The following is a 6000-nucleotide window of genomic DNA, read 5'->3' on the forward strand; positions in this document are numbered from 1 at the left end:
AACTCTCTATTGAGCACAGGCCCTTCAGCCCACATTGTCCGTGTCAAACATGATCTGAGTTAAACTGATCTCATCTGCCCATACACAATCCATCACTTTCCATTCCCTGCACTTCCATGTGCCTATCTAAAAGTTACTAGAAGGCCACTACAGTACCTGCCTCCACCAATCCACCCACCCCCCATGGCAATGTGTTCCAGACCGCTAAAACTTGCCCCGCAACTCTCCATTAAACTTTCCTCCTCTCGCTTAATGCCCTCTAGGTCATTTCCACCCTGGCCCTCTCATAATTTTATATACATTTATCAACTCTCCCCTCAATCTCTGACATTCCAGAGAAAACAATCCAAGTCTATCCAACTTCTCCCTTTAGCTGAAACAGGTTAATCAAGGCATCATTCTGGTTAACCTCCTCTGTGCCCTCTCCAAAGCCTCCACGACCTTCCTGTGACCAGAACTGCATGCAAAGTCCTATATAGAGTTGCATCATGACTTCCCATGAACTTGTACTCCAAGATCCCTCTGCACATCATTGCTGTTAAGGGTCTTGCCATTAACTGTACACTCTCTCCTTACATTACAAAGTGCATCACCTCACACTTGCTCGGGTTAAACTCCATCTGCCATTTCACTGCTCATTTCTGCAGCTGATCCATATCTGGCAGCATTTCTTACTGTCTGCAACTCCAATTTTGGTGTTGTCAGCAAACTTACTTGTCAACCCATCTACGTGTAGGTAATTTATACATATCACAAAGGCTCCACACTCCTCTGGTAATTTCAGATATTTAATCTGCATTGAAACCTTCCAAATACTTTGATTCATTTTAATACATTTTACCTTGCACTACAATTGTCATTTAATCTCACCTGTTGTTTTTTTTGTTCGCACTACCCCTTTCTCACTTGCTTTGAATTTTAAAACCTGTTTATCTCTAACTTTTATTCAGTCCTTTTCTCTCTGCCCAGAGATGTTGTCTCCCCCGCTGTGCATTGTTACCATTGTCTGTTTTCAGATTTCTAATAAGCAATATTTTAAGTTTTCAAAACATATGACAGATCAAATGGATTCACGTTGCACGTAAAACAAAATCTTTGTTTCTTAACAACTCAAATTAATTGTTGAAAAACTGATGAGGTAGTTTAAATATGATTAACACAAAATATCATAATCGTTGCTAGTTTCACACAAACCAACAATTCAATGCTTCATCACAAGTACAGCATCAAAACACATTATTTCTTCCTTATTACTTTCTGCATTTCCAAATGTTATATATATATGAAGCTAATGTTCATGTCCTTTCCACCTAGGTCTTGGCTTGAAATCATTTGTACAGCATACATCTATGCACTATATACCTTACATACTCGCACACAATGTTTGCAAATCAGCTATTTAAATGATGCCTAATTCCAACAATTTGAGTCATATTTGTGCCATGTATTCGTCATCGTTCAAAACGATTTGCAGGTTTCCCTTGCAATGTTTAACTCAGTAGCACCAGTGGTTATATCTGCTCATATAGTACAATGGCTGGCTGCATGATTTTGGAATGGGTTGACCTGGTTGCCCTCCCTTCTACTCAGGTGCAGTGTGTAAAGGGAGGGCTTTACACAATGTTATGCTTACTCAGTAATGCCTGCTGTCTCATGCCTCGGTGCTATTGAATTTGCAGGCAGTCACCCCGAGCCAAAATCAACATTTCACACACCATTTACTAGTCTGCAGATGGGGGAATTAGAGATGTTTATACAGCGCTATTCACTTCAGAGTTGAAATATTACAGAACCAATCTTGTATCTAAAATGTAGTCATATTTGTACTTGGGGAAAATGCAGCAGTCAATTTGAGCAAAGCAAGATCATTCATTTAACCAAGTAGTAATGGCACTAGGGGCTTCAAACCTATTGCTGCAATGTTTATAATAACCCTTGCATCTTAACTCACAACCACAGAGCATTCACTCTGGCCCACTGCAAACCCAGACTCAATTTGTCTACAAGACAAACTCCCTCTACCCTCCACCTCAGGTAATGTTCCTTCCAGCAAGTTCTCCATCTCACTGCGAGGAGTTCTACCGTTGATGATTTATCTCGCCTCAAACATTGCGATTGTATGGTATTAACAGGACTTTTTATTTTAGTTTACAATGATCTAAAACACCCTGGATCACTAATTCTTTTTTATATCTTGCACTAATAAAATTACTTAAATGTATTATTTTACACCCACAAATTAATAATACATAATCTTAACCACACATTTTGCTTTGAGAATGTGGTTTCAAAATGTATACAATGCAGATGACCTACAATCACATTTGATAACATACATAAATGCAACCTCCAGGAAGAGATGTGACTGCAGTAAGTTGGGGAAATGAACCAGGCATTGTAAAAATAGCAAGTGGTCATGGATGAAGCTGAATACACAAGCATGTAATGTCATTGCCAGATTTAGTTGCAATATAGTTTGTTAGTTTAAAATGTTTAAGTTATTAAAAATACAAACATTGCCAATGAGAACAAGCTGAAAACTTCCCTGAACAGAACTAAAAATAGAAAATAAATAATTCACCTCCTTAAACGTTCATTGTAGCTCAAGAACTTTAGTCTAAAACAGGGGTCGGCAACCTTGTTCTGCATAGGGGCCGGGACGCATGTCTGTGAGCGGATGGCGGGCCACATCTAGCACGTGTACACATGGATCCCGCCCTGGATGGCAGGCATCAAATCACGTGTTCACAGAAGGTAGACAAAAATTACTGTAAATAATTAAAGCAAACCCCCCCCCCCCCCAAATATATTCATTTTTTTAAATTAAAAAATATATATATTCGTAGTGTGGAAAAAATGTGCCCTCACTCCAACAAATATAGGGAATATTTTCACCAAATTGTAGCAGTTCTAAAAGTATTTCCCAACCCCATTTATGGACAATTAGGAATGGGCAATACATTATGACCATTACATAATGCTCCTCAACTCATTTATGTTTTTTTATTTGCTTGTGACCTTATTTGTGATATTTCAGAACTAGGAAAAACTAAAGAAAGTTTGCTGTTCCCAAGTGATCAAAGTAGCCATTTTGCAAAAACAAATGTTCATGCTTTGGTCATTTACACAACTAGACTCAAGTTTTCTAACAACTTTCCTTCCTCACCTCTTCTTTTCACTGCAGTTCTGCTTTAAGCCAAACTGTCCTGAGTGAATCACATCTTGGTTTGGGAACAGCTCCATCCAGGACCCTAAGAAATGGCAGCGATTTGTGGACACAGCTCAGGCCATCACACAAACCAATCTTCTATTAATTCCATTTATACCTCACACTGCCTCGGCAAGGCCAGCAGCATAATCAAGGAAAGTTGAACCCTGGCCATTCCCTCTTCTCCCCTCTCCCATCAGGCAAAAGAAGTGAGAAAGCGCACACCACCAGATTCAGGGACAGTTTCTTCCCAGCTGTTATCAGGCAACTGAATCATCCTACCACAACCAGAGATTAGTGCTGAACGACTATCTACCTCTTTGATGTCCCTCGGGCTATCCTTGACCGGACTTTGCTGGCTTTACCTTGCACTAAACGCTGTTCCCTTATCATGTATCCATACACTGTAAGTGGATCGATTGTAATCATGTAGTCTTTTTGCTGACTGGTTAGCATGCAACAAAAAGCTTTTCACTGTACCTCGGTACACGTGACAATAAAGTAAACTGAATGGAATTAAGCAGCACCTACTGGTCAAAGTATTTCTGTGTTGGTGGCTCACATTAGCAACACATACTAGCCCTGTCAGTAACACCCACATCACACAGATCAACAATTCTCAGAGGAATGTTAGGATATTCTCAACAGTACCTACACTTTTAGCTGCTGTACTGAACATTAAAAGGTCAATGATGGGGTTGATCGCAGCACTAATTTAGAATTTAATTAGAAATGTTTACACAAATTTACAATGTAGTAAAATCAACAGCAAATAAGAGACTGAACTGCAGCTGGAAATGTGCCAGTTAAAATTATGATGTCTGAATTACCCAAGTTTACAAAATTCAATTATGATTGCGTCAATTATGGCTAATTTCCTCTGTGTAAAAGGATTACGAGTTCTCTCCCAGAGACCAGGCCATACAATTGTTGCAGTACTGTCAGTGAGTTCACTCAGAGAAGACATCTTTCAAGCAAGAAGATTTGTCCTTGGGTGCATTTAAAACATCTAGAGGCACGTTTTGAAGTGGCAAGGTAGTTTGTGCTGGGGTCGTCAGTACTCTCAGCAATCATCGCTGAAGCAGTCGACCTATTCTCAACTGCTGCCACGGGGCTTTGAAGTGACACATCGGCTTGTTGCAATTTCACAGCTGTGCCAAAGAACTTAATGGGGGGGTATCCTAGTACTCGTTTGAATTGTCTAATCCTGTATCAAAGCAACTCTCGGTAGTCATCCATGTCATCATAGGCAAGTATGACAAAATAATAACTGACTTAACTCCTACTTTGTAACCAGGTTTTTGAGACTCTAATTTAATAACAGCAGTGTAAAATGTCGCTTGATAACGCTGCTCAAAAACCTCTTATGGCGGCATGGTGATGCAGCAGTAGAGTTGCTGCCTTACAGCGTCAGAGACCCGGGTTTGATCCCGACTACTGGTGCTCATCTGTATGGAGTTTGTATGTTCTCCCTGTGACTGGCATGGGTTTTCTCAGGGATCTCAGGTTTCCACACTCCAAAGATGTACAGGTTTGTAGGTATAATTGTATATTGTCTTGACTTATATGACTTGGTATAATTGTAAATTGTCTCTAATGTGTTGGATAGCTTTAGAGTGCGTGGATCGCTGATTGGCACAGACTCGGTGGGCCAAAGGGCCTGTTTCTGCGCTGCATCTCCAAACTAAACTAAATATTTTGGCTGCAGAGGCTTGTTGTATTAATGTAAGCATTTGCAGGAACCTTGCTGCATATTAAGTGGCTGAAGCGACTTCAATAATATCTCCTTCAAAATCAGTTGTACAGTGAAGATAGTTCTATATATAGTATTAAGTTTTTCCGGAAAGACAACGGTCCTGCTCTTAGCACTCCTTGCTGTCAATTTTGCATTAAATCCCCTCTCAGATTGAGCACAAAATCCATTGACATTTTGATACAATCCTATAAAACAAATTACTTTTGGAGCGAAAAAATGTAGCTGTCCCAATTATCAACCAAAATCAAATGAATCAGCAGTTACCTCAGTGCTGTTTTAAAGCTTAGTCATAAAACATCAATATTACCAAATAGGTAAATTAAGGTGACATTTTTGAATACTAATATCCTTCAATACTATTTCCCTTAAATTATATTGAGGCAGAAGTGTTTTGACCAATTATCACAAACTGCAATTAAACATTCCCCCCCCCGATAAAGTTCACACACAATGTAATTGTTTGTCAAATCTCTAGGATTTCAAAGGATTTTCTGGGATTTAAACAACGCAGCGAGGAAACCTGGAAGAGAATAACAGCACTTGGCAAAATGATTGATTGATATTCAAGAATCATCAAACAGATTAATGAAAATTGCTATGGGAAAGCAGTGTGATTACAGATGAAAAAAACTGCTGGAAATCTGAAACCGAAACAGCTGGAAACACTCAGCAGGTCGGACAGCATCCGTAGAAAGAGAAATTGAGTTAATATTTCAAGTCAACGACCCTATACTAGATCTCATCCTGGTGCATTCTCCAAATTATACTTTTATTTTTCTTTCCCAGTTCTGATGAAGAGTCATCTGCCTAAATGCTATCATGCAGAGTTCAAGGAGATGGACGTAAGGTAATTAGAGACAGGCTAACATTCCAGGTATGTGGTCGATAAAAGATGCTGATTGTACTCCACGGCGTCAAAAAACTTCAATGCTCTTCTGGAAAAGTCACTGGAGACATTAATGTTTGTTAAAGTTTGCTATAACTAAAACCCAGTTAACATGGTGTAAAAATGAGACACTCACTGAGACAACCGAGA

This window comes from Leucoraja erinacea, chromosome 27 (genome assembly GCF_028641065.1).
Source record: "Leucoraja erinacea ecotype New England chromosome 27, Leri_hhj_1, whole genome shotgun sequence".
NCBI lineage: Eukaryota > Metazoa > Chordata > Chondrichthyes > Rajiformes > Rajidae > Leucoraja > Leucoraja erinaceus.